At 43.3% G+C, this 19,602-nt stretch overlaps 1 protein-coding gene across 2 annotated transcripts in view; it reads right to left on the reverse strand.

Annotated features, from left to right (window-relative positions):
- CALCRL (calcitonin receptor like receptor) overlaps positions 1 to 18,846 on the reverse strand; it is a 310,549-nt gene extending 291,703 nt beyond the window's left edge. Inside the window, exon 1 of one of the 2 annotated variants that reach the window (XM_069615768.1) lies at positions 18,634 to 18,846. The gene's annotated coding sequence lies outside the window, so the exon portion shown is untranslated. The remainder of the gene's footprint in view (positions 1 to 18,633) is intronic. The other variant, XM_069615769.1, reaches the window with a different exon arrangement.
- Between the last annotated feature and the right edge of the window lie 756 nt (positions 18,847 to 19,602).

Below are 19,602 nucleotides of genomic sequence, written 5' to 3' on the forward strand. Positions count from 1 at the left end.
TGCTACTAAGGATTTATGATAGATGATATAATTTTCCATATTACCCAGGCCTCCAAATAAGGGTTGTACCAGGCTTATTTACGCATGAAAATCTTGTAAATACAACAGCTTTATCATTTTCCTGCATACATTTACACACATGTTTAGAGCAGAGGGCGGTGCAAAGGTCAGGTTACATGACAGAAACAAGAACACTTCTTTTGATTTTTATCTACAGCAAGCCATGGATAAAAGCCCCTGAAACAGAATGTATTTCTATGAAGCCTTTCAGAAAAAGAAACTACACACCTTGATAAAGGGAATGGTTTGTTTCTGTTTAGCTGCAGCTGTGTTGTGTGAGGATGCTCATGGAGCCAAGTGAAGCACTGTGCATATTTATTTTCCTAGCATTTTAGGATGTATAATTAATATGATGGAAAACTAAGTTGCAATTGAGACTTAATCGTGTGTAACAAATTATGCTTTTTTTCCCAGTGAAAGCAAACCAGTATTGCACAATGTTATTTTTCAGCGTTTCTGTGCTGTGTCCATTATCATGCAGAGGCAGATCATTTTTTACACTTATAATTTAATATACACTAATTATAAAAACAGTGTCTAAAATGATGAGTATGGACGGTCTAATTTACATCCAATCAACCTTGCAGTCAATGGGGTACATTACTATAAATGGTCGGTGGCAGCAGAGTCTTTGCTCAAAGGTGAGTGATTGTCAATCCATCAATCACAGGTGTTATAGCCTCTCAAATCTTCAAGACTACAATTAAAACATCCAAAACCTAACTCTCTGGGAAGTGCAAGCGCTGCTCAACTTTTGTAGTTGAAATAGAAACTCTGCAAAACCTGTCCCTGTGATAATCCAGATAGGTATTTGACTTTATGTAGCGCTTCAAAATCTAGGCACTTGATTAGTATACCTCAGTTGATACACAGTTTACCGATGTCTGAAGTATGTTAGCCAATAAGACAGCTTAGCCGGTTGAGCACTCATTGCTGTGATCTCTGCGTTATCTGTAGGTTGCAGGTTCAAATCCTGGTAAGGCCAACTCATCCTTTCGAGGCTGATAAAGGAGAACCAACTTTGGTTTGGTGATAATTGTGATAAATATGTTCAATGTACAGCGCTTTGCCAAAAGCGCTATATAAATAACAATTTGACTATGAGATTAGGTATAAAATTTAGCAATGAGTCCTAGCCTCTATGCACTGTTTTAGCATAACATTGGCATACCGTTAGGTAGCAATAGCTCCAGGAAATAAGGACTTTCATTAAACATCAAAAGATAAATCTGCTATCGGACCTCAAAACACACAATACAATTCATGTTTGCTTTACTATGTACCTGGCTAGGTTTTAGTTTTTTCAACATTGAAATATATACAGAGAGATCAAATGGCCAGACCTTAGAGAAATAATGAAAGGTGTATTCTGTCACAATGCAGAAAGCTGCTGCATGGTAATGATTTCCATGCAGTTTTTGCACACATCGGCTGGATGTCACATACATTTTACTCACTTGCAAAGGAGAGAATCATTTTTCTCTATTGAAATCTCATTTACTCTCAAAGTTTAAGAATAGGGAGCGAAATTCTCCCACCTCAAAATCTTGTCTGGAGCACTGATACTACCCTTACTCTTAAGGTTCATAGACCCAGCTCAAACCTGACTACAGACACTGGATCTTTGTTGGGTAAACATAGGACTTTCCACCAAAACAATTCTCTAATCGATTCCAAATTGACGAGGGCACATTAAATGTTGTTTTAGTATCATGTTATTATTGGGACAACTTGTGTTTTATAAAAATGTATAATAGGCATCAGTGAAAATGTTTCAAATTCAAAATGTATAGCTCGAGCTTGAAATGCCAAACACATTTTTTGGTTTAACACAGTAATCGTATCTACAATACTGCTTTTCCCAGATACAGATAAATAAAAGCCCAAATAAATGAAGGATTCAACTATTTCTAGCATCTCCTTATTAAAATACTGCTTTAAGGTATTTTCCTTCACAGATTTATTAGTATTTAGAACCAGGATTTTTGTTTTCACAACATTAAATGAAACATTATTTAATACAGTGTCATTTGATAATTCATCCAACTGGCTCTGAAGACCTATAGGAGTTTGCTCTATTAGGACCAGGTCGTAAGCGTACGATCATCTTATACATATATGGCCTAATCGGGGGGAGGGGCACAATTAGCTTTATTCAAGTGTTCTCCGATATCGGAGATAAGATTACAAAAGGAAGGAGCTAGCATGCAGCCTTGCTTTAAGCCTCGGTAAGTGCGAATTTGCTTTGATAGTATTCCTTTCTGATTTAGTCCAACAGAAATTGAGGTATTATTATGAAGTTCCCTTATCACGTCTATTAAAAACAGTGAACAGCCCCATTTGTGCAACTTATTCCAAAGTAAAACTCTGTCTGTACTGTTGAACGCAAAAACGAAATCGACAAAAAAATAAATACATAGTAATCCTCCCAGAAACAGCTCTGTTTAATAAAATTTAAAATAAATCCATTCAGTGATATATTAGAATCCTTAACGAGCCCAGATTTCTATTTATTAAGCCTTTTACTGGAAATTAACCAGTCATTAAGATTGGTACGATTCAAAGATGCAAACATTTTACCTGGGATATCCAGCAATGTGATAGGTCAGAAGTTTTTTGGATTAAGCTTATCACTTTTTTCAATATAGGAGCAATGATGGATTGCTTCCAGGAATGTGGGGTGAATCTATCTTGAAGAACCTTCTTAAACAGTAATGTGAGAATATATATGCCCATAATTCTGTATTGGCCTTTAGAATCATATTTGAAAGACCATCTGGGCCAGAAGCTCGAGATGTCTTGCTATGTACAATTTCGTTTTTAACATCTTCCACTTCAAATATCAAAGGCAATGTTGCCAATGTGGGACAACCAAGGAACCTTGTGTATAATTTATAAAAATGAGAAACCCATTGGTCTCCCGGGGTAGGATTAATCTGACCCGAAATCTGGGGTTTGTAGTTCCTTTATTAAGTTTCCAGATTTCAGCAATATATTTGGAGGATAATAGAGAAAACTTAGATTATGTATGATTTTTCAGCCAATTTCTATATTGCTCTTTCAGTTTTTTAACCTCTAATTTATAGTTGAAAATATTCTACTTACTGATATTTTTATGGCAGATCTTAATTAATGTTTCTGGTTTTGTATTTGTAGAATAAAAGTATGCTTAAATTTAAAACATACATTCCCCTCATACAAGGTTTCCTGATAAATATGCATTAATGTTTGGGTGTAATTTTCTGAAGAAGTTACAAAATGAAGATACTGCGTGTCATTTAGTAAAAAAAAAATGATTAAACCTCAAAAGATTGTATTTATTCCATTTTATCTGATTCCCTACAGAATTTACTTCTAAATTGTGGACGCTGTATTTTTTACGCTTACTCAAATCTACAAAATCCCATTCCATTCATAAAATTTGATGATCACTTAAATGGTTCTCTAATATATGAAAGGAAACTGATGCCTCAAAAAAACAATTTGAAATGATAATATTATAACTAAGCGCTCCTTGGGGACGCCCTTTTTCCAAGTATCATGAGGTGGCATATCTCCTGACACTCTTCCATTAAGAATGCAAAAGCCCCAATTATGATTCAAGGATAACCATGCGTACCCTTGAATTTTAGCTAGAGAGGAACCACTCCTCCCTATCAACAAAGTTCTAAAATGATCAAAACAACATGAATTCCAATCACCACAGATCAAAACAGCATTGGAATCCGAGCCCACCAACCAGTCTCCAATTATATCCTCTAATAATTCAAAAAGGGTTTCCTGTGCTAACCTAATGGTATTCCAATATAAATTAATCAATAAAAAGCAACCTAATCCCAGAAAACGGAAATAATCCCAAATATCTCAACCGATTGAATGTATGGGTTAGAAGATTTCCGTTGGGAAGCTTTGATTTCAATCCCGCTTCGCACACAAACTAATAATCCTGCAGCAGGTCGGCCGGTTGCCTGCTTTATCGCAGGGTTCAGAAAAAGTTGGAAACCATCCAAAAAAGGCTAAAAAAATATCATACTGATCGAATGAAAAATGTGCATTGCTGGATTGAAGTAATTGGGTAAACCACTGAGTATTCCAGGAGCCGACCACAAGAGTATTAGATCTTATGTATAGATAATGCTATTTTCTACTTGAATGCAAAGCAGATGTTAGCCACGAAAAGTTCCTTTCTAAATCCGGCAGTGCATTTTTTGGTTCAGTCATCTGTACACTATGCAACTCATCACTATTTACTGAGTAATAGCGAGAGGTGGAAGACTAATTGCGTTTTTGTGATCTAGATTATTACTAAACTCACGATGCTGGTACTTATACAGAAAGTCATAATAATCAGTCTCACTAAGAACATAACCAAAATAAAGGATTTGAAGAACTGCATCAAGGAAGACTTGCATAACAATTTTAGAGTGAACACCAAGAGCACTATCCAATCTTTCGTCATCAAAAAATTCTACCTGATTTAAATCTTTAGAACAAATAGCACGCAAACCAGGAATGGAACAAACCCAAGACATTTGATCTGTTTAAAACAATGTTATCTTGATATTTTAAAACATGATCCAACAATAAGCATTTTCCATTTTTACTTTCCATCTTTGGAGCAGTAGAGTGTACAACCCGAGTGTCACTGTTCTTAAAGAACCCATGATTCAAGGACTGGTTGAAATAATTTAGAGAATGAGGCAATTCATTAAAAGATTCAGTCTGCTATAATTTTGAGGAGGAAGAATTTCTGTCGAACAAATTGTTCAAATGATGTGTCGGTAATTGGGGACTATATCCATTTTAAAGTGCAATATTTGTCTTTGTTGCTCCAAAGTGCAAAACAAACGATCAACCTCATTCTGGTCTGCAAATGCAACTGGCAAAGCTGTAAGCGTGGTAGATGAACTAGGGGAAGAAATCACTGGAATCTCCAATTCTGATAATGCCAGTAATTTTCCTGTATCCTCCTTTACAGGTATAGACATCCTACGCTTAGGGTTTAAAATGTCCACTGGCTCATTAGATGGAATATCAGCAGTGGAATATGTTAAAAGTCTAATAAAGCCTCTTCACCATCATCAGCATCTTCTATTTCTACATCTTGATCATAAGAAGACACTTCCGCACTTACCAGCCATAATTTGCCTTTTCCCAGATTTTCTTTCCAAGTTTGTTGGTTATAGTTGAATTATCGTGGTTTTGATTTGGGAAGGGGGCAGCAAACGAAGAAATGTAGGCAAGGCATTATTCACATGACCAGGGGCTTTCATTTTTTGTATTTCTTTTCTCTTCTTTACTTTCTTCTTCCCACACTGATCCCTCTTCTGCGTTTTGAATAATTTGTTGATTCGTCATTGTGTTCTTCTTCAGAGGCGTAGACATGGTAGAGCCTGAGCAGACACAGCCCACACAAAAACTGTAAAGGCCCACTTAGCAGCATTGCTTCAGGCCCCACTTGTTAGACAATCCTGGCTATGCCTCTGTTTTTCTTCAGCCAAAGGCTCTTGTGTTGGTGAAGTCACAAGGACTGCAACTGAAGTATCTGTCTGAATAGGTAGTCCAGTAGGAAAGGCTGTTGCCGTGACTATTTGACAGTTACAATCAGCCCTCTCTTCCTCTTCAGGAATAGTAGTCAGATCTCAGATCATAACATCTATGGGAAATGGGATTCCCGTACAAGGTCGATCCCGTAAAACAGCCATGTTCATAAACTCCTCGGTAATAATAAATGTACTCACAGATACCAGATTATGAGAATCTTCTGATTGTGTCCGGACCGTTTCAACTGCAGTATGGCACTGAATTTGAATTACTCTTGTACTCACAATATAGCTTTCTATGAACGATATTTTTGAATGAAGCACTGCTATTAGGTTCATTAGATTGGGCCAAGGTAGTGAGCACAAACTTCAGTGCAGGAAAAGTGGTGGTTCCTACAAGGGGGCCAAGTCAGTTGTGGGCAGTATCTGAACGGCGTGAAGATGATGAAAATGAGGAATGTTCTCTGTCTTTTGTCAACAAGTTATAAAACTAAATGGGCGGGTAACTTAATCTCCTTGAGGTGGATTGTCCTCCTTGAATCAGACCCCCAGTAATTCGCCCTTCTTAAGGTCCACATGGTTCGATGACAGAAACCTTGGTAGATATTTCTTCTTCATTATGGGTCAGCAGCGTTAATGGTTCTTTAGGAGGTGAGCATTCACCCTTGGGGATTAATGGTACTTTAGCGACTTCCACCACCTCTCGAGATGCCAAAAGATCTTTGTCTGACCTTTAGTTTAATGCAGGTAACATACCATTAGCTGTGCTTACATAGTCACCTAGATTAATCCTGCCTATCAATTGATCCGGATTTGCAAAAGAGGAAGTTCATTTCAAATGCTGAGAAATTAAAAGGCCTTCACTTCTAAAACTGAGAGGTATGGGGGATGGTAACGGATAGCAAGAGAAGAAATAAAGCGGTCTGTGTCTTTAATTGTCAGAGAGTTAACAAGTCATTCATTGCACTGGAGCTACTCGATACTAGACCGTTATGAACAACAGGCCAGGGGGAGACAGTTTTAGGTCTGGTACCAAATTCTTGATCATTGGCAGCATTAGTGCGGAGGGCATACATCTGCATCGCTAAAATGTAGGCAGGAAAGTAGAAACTTAATTCAAAGCCGCCTGCAGTTTTTATAAATACACTGAGTGAACCGCTTCAAAGTTGATTAACAACCAGTCTTCTGAGGGGAAAGAAAATGAGGGGAGCCTTACCCAGGCTTATTACGGGATTGCTGCAAGACAGCACTTATGCGCTGCACTTCCATGCCGGCGCTCCACACCTCCCTGAAGTTTTTGTAAGATCAGCTCTGCCTGTTCTTAAAGCAAAAACTCTCCTCCAGGACCACAGCAAAACAACATGTCCTCTTGGTCCGAAACACATGAAATTTATTGCTGAGACCTCAAATGGAATCAGCTGGTCTTTGGATAGATCAGTGGTCTCCAACCTTTGGCTCTCCAGATGTTTCAGATTTCAATTACCATGATATCTGGCTATTGACTATGCTGGTTAGGCATGATGGGAGTTGTAGTGCAAAACATCTGGAGAGCCAATGTTTGCAGACCCCTGGGATAAATAGTTAATCTATTCACGATAACATTTTACACTTAAGGTTTCCATGCTTTCAGCACACACTGATATTTGTCTGTCCACCCAGATGAAGCCATCCAGCCATTTTTCCCCCCCAAGTACTTTCAACTTTAATGTCTATTCTTGATTGTGCCAAATTTAGCTTCTAGGCGTGGCACTCTCAGAATTACTATTCTGGAATTTGCCCTGTGAAAAACAATGTAAAGTTAATCTGGGGTCAAAATACTGAAAACCCTTAAAGGGTCCGCTTGAACACATCTCAAGTCCATCACGCAGCCATTTTGTTTATTGATGAGCTTTTGGTCCTTGAAGCTGTCTCTGGTCAAAAAAATCATTTGGATACCCAACATGTTAGACTATACTTTAATTTCTACAAATCCTGATTTATGATCCACTGTAATAAGATCTAGATACACTGACATCATCACAACACCTTCCACCTCTTCATCCTCCCTTCCCTAAGTCTGTGGCATTTGCACCTTCTTCCCCACACCTTATCTTCTGCCGGCTTCTTTTCTTCTGCAGAGTAAGGTCTGGATACCCCATGCAGGGCATAATATGCCCCCTTATAGACAAGGCTACGTCCACGGATACCCCAATGGTGGTGGTGCTGAACAGTATTAAAGCTTTGTAACATTACATCACTCTTTCATCTCATCTCTGTCCTTACAATAACATCACCTCTTCTGCCCCACAATGCCTCATTTGATTGCTTCTTTGAATCTTGTTTCTTTTTGCCTCCCTCCTTGCTTGTGTGTCGTCTTCCTTCCTCTTGTTCCCTAATCACACCTCATCTTTGTTTTCCTTCTTTCTTCTCCTGCCCTCTGTTTGTTTGTTTGTTTGTTTGTTTATTTGGTAGAGCGCAAAAACCAAACCCGGAAGGGTAGCTGGGCGCAGGCAGAACAAGGATACTTGAGAACTTGGTTACAAGACAAAACGGTTATGCAGTTAAGATGAACGCATATACAGGCAATACAGAAATACAGATAGAGCAGGTTGCCCAGAAACCACTAATCTAGTTATAAAGGCTTGGGTGATTGTAGAATGCAGGTGGTTCACTGCTGGTGTTCCAAGATCTTGGAGTGGATCCAACTCCGAGGTTCGAGGGTGACTACCGTATAAAAGAAAAAACGGGGTCTTCCCAGTTCCCGAGTGGACAGAGTTATTGTAGGCATATTCGGCTATCTAAAGGATATCTTTCCAAGTTTTTTCAGTGTGTTGTAGCATGCAGCGCAAATACTGTTCCAGAGTTTGATTGGTCCTCTCGGTTTGTCAGTCGGTTTGAGGGTGGTGGCTGGTCGAAAGTCTCACATCAATTTGAGCCGACCGACAGCAACTTCGCCAAAAATGAGAAATAAATTGACTACCTCGATCCGAAATTATAACTGAAGGAAAACCGTGCAGTCGGACGATGTTTTCGAGAAATTCTCGGGCCAGAGTTGCTGCTGTTGGTAAGCCTTTGAGTGGAATGAAATGCGCCATCTTGGAGAATAGGTCCACGATTACTAGGATCGTATTGTATCCGGAGCATGGAGGTAGATCGGTGATGAAGTCCATAGAAAGCGTATGCCAAGGGTGAGGCGGGATGTCAATAGGGCGTAAGAGGCCGGCTGGTTTTTCCTTTTGACTCTTGTTTTGGGCGCATACTCCACAGGACATTATAAAGTCTCTGATATCTTTTTTCCAAGACGGCCACCAGAGGTAGCGCTTGATCTTTTCCGAGGTCTTGGTCATACCGGGATGTCCTTCCATTAAAGAATCGTGATAACAAGAGATTACCTTTTTCTGTAAATCTGTGCTGGGCAGGTATAACCGTTCTTGGAAATATAATAGGTTGTCCTTCACCGTAAAGTCCTTTCCCTGCAGATGCCAATTCTGTATGTCTGCTGGAGTTACCAGTAGCCTGGCTTTATCCTTAACTTCCTCTATGGATTGTGTGGCGATTACACCTAGAATTCTTTGTTCGGGAATGATAGGTACAGGTTTAGGATTGATCAAATGTTCTTCCACTCCCATCCGAGAAAGGGCATCAGCTTTACCGTTTTTTGTACCAGGTCGATAGGTAATTATGAAGTCAAACTCGGCAAAGAATAGTGCCCAACGGAGTTGCCTAGAGGATTGAGCTTTTGCGGTTTTCAAATATTGCAGGTTTCGGTGATCTGTAATCACAGTAACGGTGTGTCGGGCCCCCAGAAGATAATGCCGCCAAGCCTTAAAGGCGGACTTGATAGCTAGAAGTTCCTTATCAGTAATAGTGTAAGTGATTTCAGGAGGCGAGAATTTGCGGGACCAAAATGCCACGGGATGCAACTGATTGGTTACTGGATCCTTTTGTGATAGAACTGCCCCCATGGCAAGGCTCGAAGCATCAGTTTCAACGATGTAGGGGAGATCTGGGCGAGGATGTTTTAAGATCGGTGCAGAGATAAATCTAGTCTTCAAATTCTGGAAAGCTTGTTCCGCCTCGGTAGACCATTCAAAACGTTTGTTTTTCTTTAACAAGGCGGTGATGGGCTGGACTATTCGAGAGAATTCGGGGATAAACCTGCGGTAAAAGTTAGCGAAGCCTAACATGCTTTGAACACCTTTTACGGAGGATGGCGATGGCCATTTGAGAATTGCATCGACCTTCTTTGAATCCATACGCACTCCGCTAGGTGATAATATGAATCCCAAGAATTCAACTTCAGTCACGTTGAAAACACATTTTTCAAACTTAGCGAAAAGTTTGTGTTGACGCAATCTCTCGAGGACCATTTTCACGTGTTTCCGATGTTCAGTTTCCGATGAAGAATAAACGAGGATGTCGTCAATGTAAACAACAACACACACATCTATGAGCTCTCTGAGGACATCGTTCATAAAATATTGAAAGGCGGCCGGGGCATTGCAAAGTCCGAAGGGCATGACCTGATATTCAAATAGCCCATACTTGGTGCGGAAGGCCGTCTTCCATTCATCGCCCTCTTTTACTCGTACCAAGTGGTAGGCTCCTCTAAGATCCAGCTTTGTATATATGCATGCTTTTCTGACTTGGTCCAGGAGTTCAGGGATCAAAGGTAACGGATATCTATTCTTAACGGTGATCTGGTTCAGGGCGCGATAATCTATACAAGTTCTAAGGTCCCCTTCTTTTTTTGGAACGAAGGACAAAGCTGAGGAAGCAGGGGACTTGGAAGGACGAATAAACCCATTTGCTAGGTATTGATCCAGGTATTGTCGGAGGTGAAGATTCTCAGGCTCGGTGAGGGCATAAATTCTACTACAAGGTGGAGTAGATCCAGGTATCAGGTCTATCTGGCAGTCATAAGACCTATGAGGAGGTAGAGAGTTAGCCTGATCCTTCCGGAAAACATCTTGGAATTCTAGGTATTCAGGAGGTAACTGAGGAGCCTCCGAGGAAATTGCTGCCAGTGCAACACCAGGTCGAGGGTGACAAGTAGAGACACATTCTGGAAACTGAACCGTTCTTGCTCGCCAATCGATCTGAGGATTGTGCTTCTCTAACCAAGGAATTCCTAGAATAATCTGGAACTGAGGGGCTTTGATCACATCGAACACGATCTTCTCATGGTGTCCATCTTGACTTGCTAGCGTCACTTCTTGGGTGGTATGCGTTACTGGTCTGGAGGCTATCTCCGTACCATCCACCGTAGTAATGACGTCCTTTATAGCCTTTGGACAAAGAGTCAGATTCATCCTCAAAACCATTTCATGATCCACATAATTGCCGATGGCACCGCTGTCGACGTAAGCTTCAATCGCATGTAATCGATCCGGATGTTTAGGGCTAATGAGGACCATAGGTATCACGAAATGCGAGGTCACGGAACTGGTTTTAACGCTCGGCAAGAGGACCTCTATTCTTGTCGGGCGAGGTTGTTTCCCTGCTCAGAGTTTGTGACCCTGCTAACTGCAGATCCTACTGCCTTCTTGGCTGGTTTCACCGGACAGTCTCAAAGAAAGTGCCCCGAGTTTCCGCAATAGAGGCATAATTGCAGCTGTTTTCTCCTTTCCCGCTCCTTTTGTGTTAGTGGTCCTTTCAGGCCCCCTATTTGCATGGGTTCCCCGGAGTCTACTCCTTTGGTAGGAGTTGGTGGTTTGGAAAATACTCGAGCATCAAACTTGGAACGATCGGCCTTCCTGTTCTGCAGTCTGTGGTCAATTTGAACGACTAAGTCAATATAGTCCGAACAGTCTTGCGGGGGATTCACTACATGGGCTAACACATCTTTGAGCTCTCCACGTAGACCTCTACAAAACAGCGTAATCCTTTTGTCCTCAGGCCATCGAGTTTCCACTATCAGTCTGTTGAAAGACGCAATATAAGCCAAAAGGTCTTGATTACCCTGTCGCAATGAAAGGACCTCATTGTCCAAGGCCTGCCCCTGTGAATGTCTTGCAAACAGTTTTTCCATACTGAGCTGAAAAGCTTGAAAATCATGGAGAACCGGATCATCTTGATTAACTAGAGGGATCGACCAGTCTGCCGCATTGCCACTAAGGTACGAAAGCACGAAAGCTACCTTAGCTTGATCAGTTGGAAAGGCTGCTGGCCGGCATAAGAAGTGCAACCGGCACGGATTAATAAATACTGCAAACCTCTTTGGGTCACCAGAAAATCGTTCGGGCGGAGCCAGAGGTACATTCCCAGGTAGGTTGATCTGCACTGGGTTCGTAGAGGATGTTGAAGGAAGATTTGCCCCTGATGCGGGTAACGGAGTTTGTCCGGCTTGTGACTGTAGCAATTGTCTAGCGAGATCGTCTGTTCGCTCCTTGGAAATAATCAGTTCCCTTCTTAGAGCATTCGTTTCCTGACGGGCTGCATGCACTTCTGCTCTTAGTTCCCCAAGTAACTGGGCTAGCTGGTCGGTATCCAAGGTTTCCATAGCGCCTGGGTGGGAGTTTTGCGATAGGCTTTGCGTTCTGTAACGCTCACCTGATTCCCGCAGAGGCGCCGGTCTTGACTGGGTGAATGCCGTATCTTCAAAGGTGATGTGTAACACACGGTTGGCTCTTTGGGCTGGACCTCTGTGCACTGTATGTCTGACTCGAAGAGTAAGATGTCTGCAGATAGAAAATATGGGATTAATGAACTGGGGTTATTGGGTGCCTCTCTCCTCTTCCCTTTCTCTTCTCCTGTAGAACCCCAAAGGTTAACACCCTCACCTTAGGTAAGTGAACGCCGAGCTCTCCATCTGCCTCGGGGCAGGGTGCCGTAACCAGTTTCTTCACTGGATAAGGGTGCAGGCCTCTTGACCTCAGAGGACTGCGGTCCGTCGTTAACTGCACGAACGGTAAGTTCTGGGCACTTCAAATGTCTTAAAAGTCTTTTGAAATGATATCTCTTGTTTTGCAGGGTTACGGCGATGGCGGATGGCGGGCTGATGAGAGTTGAGGATCGAACCCGCGTGAGGAATAGAAGCGCCTGGAAGCACGTAAGTAAGCGCTTGTAGCCTGCGTCACGATGCGCACTAACTGTCCCTTTTATCTTGCAGGTACAAGTTCGGAGCTTTAGAGAAGCTGAAGGGTGCTGGAATACCCACTGGATTCGGCGTGGGAAGGAGTAATGGCACGTGAGTAATAAAGTTGCCCAATGTCTTTAAACGCACCTTCTTTTGTCTTTCAGATGCGGGATGCAGCGCCGAAGGCCTCCGGAGCGTGCGAAGAGCTGGTAAGCTTTTGTCTTTCAGATGCCGGAATGCAGTGCGAAGACCTCCGGAGCATGCGAAGAGTAGGTAAGCCTTTGTCTTTCAGATGCCGGAATGCAGCGCGAGGCGTTGGTGACAGCCGATGGACCAGGTAAGAGATGCGCTGCCACTGAAGACCGTAGTGCTAACCTGTTCTTTCTTTGTCTTTACAGGTGCTGCTCAAGACTGTCTTTACAGGTGCTGCTGAAAACTGTCTTTACAGGTGCTGCTGAAGACTGGATTCCAGGATGGTAAGCCTTTGTTCCCTAAGGCCCAGGATCAGAAGCAGAAGACACGATGAACGTTCTGCTGCAGAGAATGCAGAATAACGCAAAGCAAGATTCATCCATCGGGTGTGGTTTAAATAGCCTCCTGTAGTGCTTAGGTGTCTCCTTCCACAGCCACGCCTAGGTAAGAAAAGAGTTCCTGCTTTCCAGAAGAGTTCTGAACCTAGGGAGTGGCTCCTGCCCCACCCAACAGGAAAAGTAGTCCCTAACAGAAGAGGATCAGGGGTTCAACTGGCAGGTAAGTAAGCAGCATGGTCTGCTGCAGGTAAGTCCACCCAAGCATTATGAGCCCGGCGCTTCCAGCGCTGGGACTGGGCATCTTTATGAGCCTGGTGCCACTGGCGCCAGGACAGGGTCCAAAAGGTCCCAATTGGGACTGGCTGGCACTCGGAACCGGGGTTATGGGTCTGCTTCCACGGGAGTCGGGCAAGTCCTGATCTTTTGGAAGCAGAGATCATGACAATTTGTTAGATCCAGCATATAGGGCATTACAGTAATCCAACTTGGATATGATAAGTGCGTTCGCTAGAGTAATGCAACTAGTTTCCGTTAGGAATGGTCTGCATGCTCGGATCAATTTGCAGCTGTATGCAGTGGAGGATGCTAGTGAGTTGGTTTGTTTCTTGAAGGTGAGCGCTGAGTCAAGATAGACCCCGAGATTTTTGACTGCAGGCATCACTTTGATGACATTATTGTATATGTTAAATGAAGCATAATTAGGATCCAGTTTTTTGATGGCCAACTCTGAGCCGAGGATCAGTAACTCAGTTTTATCGTCGTTCAGGCAGAGGCCGTGAGATGCCATCCATGCCTGAATGAGGAGATATATCTTATTCACTAAGGCTGTGTCTGCCAAGAAGTTGCCCGAAAGGGGAATAAGGATCTGCGTGTCATCTGCGTAATTAGTGTAGATGACACCCAGTCTGTCCAATTTGTCAAATAAAGGCTTAGTGAAGATGTTATACATCGTTGGAGATACACATGATCCTTGAGGGACACCGCATGAAACTTGTGTGGGATTAGCAGCTGCTAAGGGGGAGAATACTCTCCTGAATACTCATTGTCCGGTTTGCCAGGAAGGATTGTACCCAGGTTATGGCATCACTTGAAAAATGAATGGCAGAACTGGGGTGATTGCATAAAACTGCGTGATCTACCAAGTCGAAGGCCGCAGAAAGGTCAAGGAGGAGTAGCATACCTGATTTGCCATTGTCCTTCAACTCGTCAATTTGGGTCTTGAGGTCAATCAGGGCTGTTTTTCGGTACCATGAAGGGGACGGAAGCCTGATTGCCGTGAGCCTAGTAAATTGTTAGCTTCTAAGTAATCCTGAATTTGCAGATACGCTACTTGTCAATGATTTTAAGCAAGAATGGGACGGTGGTGATGGGTCTATAGTTTGTCGGTATAGCATGGTCAAGTGTTTGTTTTTTTAGCAGGGGGAGCACCCAGGATTGTTTTAGGTTATTAGGCACTAGGTTAGACTTAAAGGATGCATTAATGAGTTTAGAGATGAAGGGGGCTAGATCTCTAGCTGCATCTCCTTTGCAGTTGGATGGCTTTAGAGATAGTATGATTTTTTCTGTCTCTAATATGGATATTTGTCTGAAGCTGAATGGGTGAGGAATCTTAGGCTGGTTTAGAGGGGGCTGTGATTGAGGTATGGATTCAGTTTGCAGGAGCAGGGAGGTTTTTTTATTTGCAATTTTGGTTTGGAGCAGACTAATTTTGCCCGCCAGGGCATTTTGTATATTAGTGCACCAGAGTTTATTTTTAGGGATGTTATCGGGGGTATGGGTGATTCCATTTCCCGGAGGATAGAGAATAGTTCCTTGGTATCTGATTTAGCCTTAGATATTCTGTTGTTAAAGGTATTCCTTTTGGTACTTATAATTTCCTTTTTATACTGTTTGGCAAGTGTGGCTAATTTGATTTTGTTCTCCACCGTGGGTGAGTGTTGCCAAATTGATTGTAACTTTCTTTTTTGAATTCTGAGGTCTTTCAGCTGTGGTGTCAACCAGTTGTTCAAATGACAGAGTTGTTTACTTTTGCGAATTTTGGTAGGAGCAATCAAATCAAGTGCCTTAATCATCATGCTGTTGTAAACTTCCACAAGCGAAGTAGGGTCTGTAATATTGTCTAGATTGTCGAGAGTAGGGAGAAGGTGGGGTAGGAGTTGTTCTGCTGTGATATCTTTTTTACTTCTGGTGGGGAGTGGCGGGGCCATGAGTATAGGTTTGGGTCGGATAAGGTCAAGTGAGGCATTGAATACAATTAAGTAGTGGCCGGTCCAAGATTGTGGCAGAATGTTGGTGATGCTAATGTTACAATTCCGATCAGCAACCCAGTCTAAGGTCCTACCTTTGACATGAGTGGGGGAGGAGACTTTTTGAGTTAAGGCATAGTCATTCAAAAGTGTAGCAACAGATAGGGCGTGTTTGTCATTACAGTCATTGAAGCCCAAGTTAAAGTCTCCCAGTAGTAGAATTTGAGCATGGTCTTTAGTGTTATTGGTTAAGATACTAGTTAGGTCATCTTCAAAAGATCCTAGTGGTCCAGGTGGTCTGTAGATGACGTGCATAGTGAGGGTACGGTTGCATGAGAGGTGAAGTTTAGCAGTAAGGAGTTCACATGATTGAAATAGTACGGTAGTAGCTAATTTGATGGGTAGAGTGGATTTGTGAATGATGGCTAGGCCACCTCCTTTGGTATGAGGTCTGTCAACTCTTAGTAGTTGGTAGCCATCAGGTATTGCTAGCATGATGGCCGGGCCAGCCGCCTCATGGAGCAATGTTTCGGTTATGACTAGTAGGTCTAGGTTCTCATTAGTTAAGGTGTCAGAGATCTCTGTAGCGTGGGCTACCATAGATCTAGCATTGACTAGTGACCCAGTTAGTGATAAGGTGTTGGCTGGTGTAGTAATGGGAGGTTGTTTATTTTTGGTTGGGGTGTCTCTTTGTGATGGTGTCTGGTTGGTTGTTATGATAGGGGCAGATTTGGTGTGTTGCGACCGTTTGTTTGCTAGATCAATGTAACCTCTATGGTTATAGTAGGATGATGGTTCATGTAGACTGGACAATCTTGCCCTCAGTCTCATGTTTCTATCCTTAGGAGGGTGTGAAGCGGCAAATGCAAGTGCCATGGTGGTGAGGAGGTTCAGTACAAGGTGAAGTGTTTGGTGTGGGGAAGTTTTCATAGTGGTCATGGGCAGGGAAGAGTTGATAAGACAACTCCAAGTTTGGACTAAGGGTATAGGCTGGTGGCGTGTGCAAAGATGGGTGTCTGTATTAGTTATGGCAATTCGTTGGCAGGGAGGTTGAGCAATCTAGTGAGAGTCCGTATGCTGGTAGTTAGGTAGTCTAGGCGGGAGCAAGAGTGCTAAGACCTAGGTAGGCAGGCGAGCTGGGCAAGTACAAGTGATGGCAAGCTGGCAATGCAGGTTAGCTAACTAAGGCAGTGTTTCACCTAAATGCGCAAGTCACAGGGCAGCCAGAAGCACATTAAAAGAGCATAGTAAAAACCAGGGCAGTGTTTCACCTAGATGCGAGAGTCACAGCGCAACTCCGTCTCTTGCACTTGAAGTAATATTGAAGTAGAGTTTTTACATCCAGAACCCCAATTAGTTGTAATTAAATATTCCCACTAAACATGCGTTTGTGTTTAGTTTGTGACCTGAGGTGAATCTTTACACATTTCTGTGGTGGATTAGTGCAACCTGACATGGACTAGCGCATACATTTGCCGTACTGGTCCCGTAGGATGGTACAGAAAAAAAGTTCAGCATGGAACGCGCTATATGCTTTTTGCTAACGACAAGAGGTTGCAAATCTTAAGATCTGAATGTGGAAACAAATGAAGATACCCAGTGTTCCCCGTTCTGCGCTACAGATCTGCAATCACAACATGCTACACTTGTACACTACACTTGGAAACAACGAATATCTTCGACCTTATGCCAGATCCTTCGTGATGCGTTTTTTTCACATCCATACATGTTTCCAAAGCAAGCAGAGAACATAGCGTGTTGGGGTTGCAATATCCCACTGTAGCCTCTTTTAGAACTTGGCCCTTGGCCTTCTTTGTTTCTTCTGTAAAATCCCAAACTGAACATCGTGCTAAATCACTTTAAGCTGTCCAACCAACTTACCATCAGCTCTTGAAATATATACAAAACATACAGAAATGGGTTCTTCACAATATAAGAATGGGGTACACATTTCCCCCCAACTATTGTTCCCTCTGTGCTATTCCCACACTGTAAATGGAAGTGGGCTCCCTCTGGCCGGCCCCTTTTTCTTGGCCTTATCATGGACACAGTTAACCAAGTACACGTCCCTCCTCTTTGCCCACCCCTCAGTGTCACATAAAAGTAACAGTTGTGTGTTTGCAGCTGAGGTCACTGGTGCATTCTCTATTGTTAGAGAAAAACCTACCATGCATATTTTTCCTATATTATAGTAATGGGAAGATATGTACCTTAAAAAACAGTTATCATTTTGGATGCTGCCAACGCCAAGACCGACCCTGTGTATCACTTAAAATGAAATCACTTGCAAAGGTTGGACTGCTTTTGACTGTGGGTGAAGGACTATTCCACAGTTGTGTTTATGTGACCACAGTGACCCTGTGGCCCCATGGGGAGTCTGGCAGAGCCCAGCCGTGCCCCTGCGTTTCAGCATTGGTGTACGGGAAAGCCAATCCCCTGCCTTGCAGTGTGCCATAATACTTGGGGGAAACAGGCACTGCCCTACCTTTGCCGCCACTATATCTAGAACCACCCAACGCTACTACCTGAATGCATCTTACACATGTATGTGTGCAGAAGGCGACTTGGGCGACTGCATTTATGCCCCCTTTCACACATAAGCTTCTGGGGCGTAAGACGACTAAGGTCATGGTGGTCGCAGCATAAGTGCTTTTAACATAGTACACCATCTCATCATATTGTATTACTTGTCGCCAAGATCATAAGTGCAATGCAATATCTCCCGCGGTCTGCTCTACTAGTTTGCAAGTACCACAAAACTCGCCCAGAAGTGGCTAACGCGGTGTAACCGATATGGCTCGGTATACAGCTCGAACCCAAACGGATGCCGAGGAGAATAAATCAAGGCTGCGTTCGCGAAAATAAAACCCCGGGGCTGAGACAGAATCTACTCACACAACAGCATTTCCTGCCGCCTGTGATTTGGACGAAGCTGAACTCCGGCTGCCTTGCCCCCCAGATAACGCTGTATAACTAACACAATTGCACTGCTGTGGGCACTGTAAAGGCGACCATAAACCCTCAACACGGGCAGCAATGTTAGAAAACATAGCCGTGTGCGGGTGTCCTCCAATGGCAGCTGTTTGCCCTCTCACGTCGTTTTCTGCTAAGGGAGAGCCTGGGGGGGAATTAATGTGTCAGTCAGAGTGACATTATTAATTACACAAACAAACGGTCAAGGCGGGGTGTCTACTTACCAGGTGGAGCTCTTTTGCAAATCTTTTGCAACGCTTTAGCCTAAGAGCTCTTTGGCATTTGGTTGTGCATGTGGGGTTTATTCCGGCCCGTGAGGAGCCATGAGAGGGCTGTCACTGGATCCCGTTGGCTGGAAGTGAACCCGTTCCCGGGGGCTGGCGCTGAGGAGACTGGAACGGGCTGCCTGCCTTGCTGCCGCGCGCGCAGAGAGGGCTTTCGCCGTGAGTGGAATCAGAGCTCTTGGCAGATCCGCAGCGAGGAAGCACCCGCGCTTCCTGTGACATCACCCGGGCCCCCTCCTGCCTCCAGTGTTAGATTACAAGCTCGCAGGAAAGCCGAGGCGCTCCGCTGGCCCTGAAAAGGACGCGTCCTCCCGCCGTAAACAGCAACGCGCGCTGTTCTGTTCGCTGTTTCCTTCACCGCGCGCCTTTTGTACGCTCGCGCAAACAGCTGCTGCAATTTGCCCTTCAGTCAATGCGCCCTGACGCGCAGTGTCTCCCCTGATAGTAACAGAAACACCCCTTCTTATTGGATGCTCGATAGATCAACAGCGTGTGACAGTGAGGAGAAGGAGGGGTGAAGAGTGAGGACTGACGCCAATGAGGAGCATGCAAGAGGAGTACTACTGAGTAGAACAGATAATATCCTTAAATGGAACCTGTACCTAATGCATTCACATAATGCATATCTTGGCAATGAAACCCGCCCTATCTTGGCAATGAAAAATGTCCACACGCTGCCAAGCAGATACTGCTATTTTTCAAACTGTGTGAGTAGGATTGTTCCTCAGTATATTTCTAAAAAAAAATAGTTTAACATTCTAAAGGGAAATTAAACGCAGCTCACATGAGCCTCCGTCTTCTTGGTACACAGCACAGTAATAAACGTCTTTAGAAAGCAGTGTGCACAGCAATTTTCTCCACTGTAGTTCAGTAGAGCTTCAAAAACCCATATGCTATCAACTGGATCTA

Source organism: Ambystoma mexicanum, chromosome 9 (genome assembly GCF_040938575.1).
Source record: "Ambystoma mexicanum isolate Mex_15411 chromosome 9, UKY_AmexF1_1, whole genome shotgun sequence".
In the NCBI taxonomy this organism is placed as follows: domain Eukaryota; kingdom Metazoa; phylum Chordata; class Amphibia; order Caudata; family Ambystomatidae; genus Ambystoma; species Ambystoma mexicanum.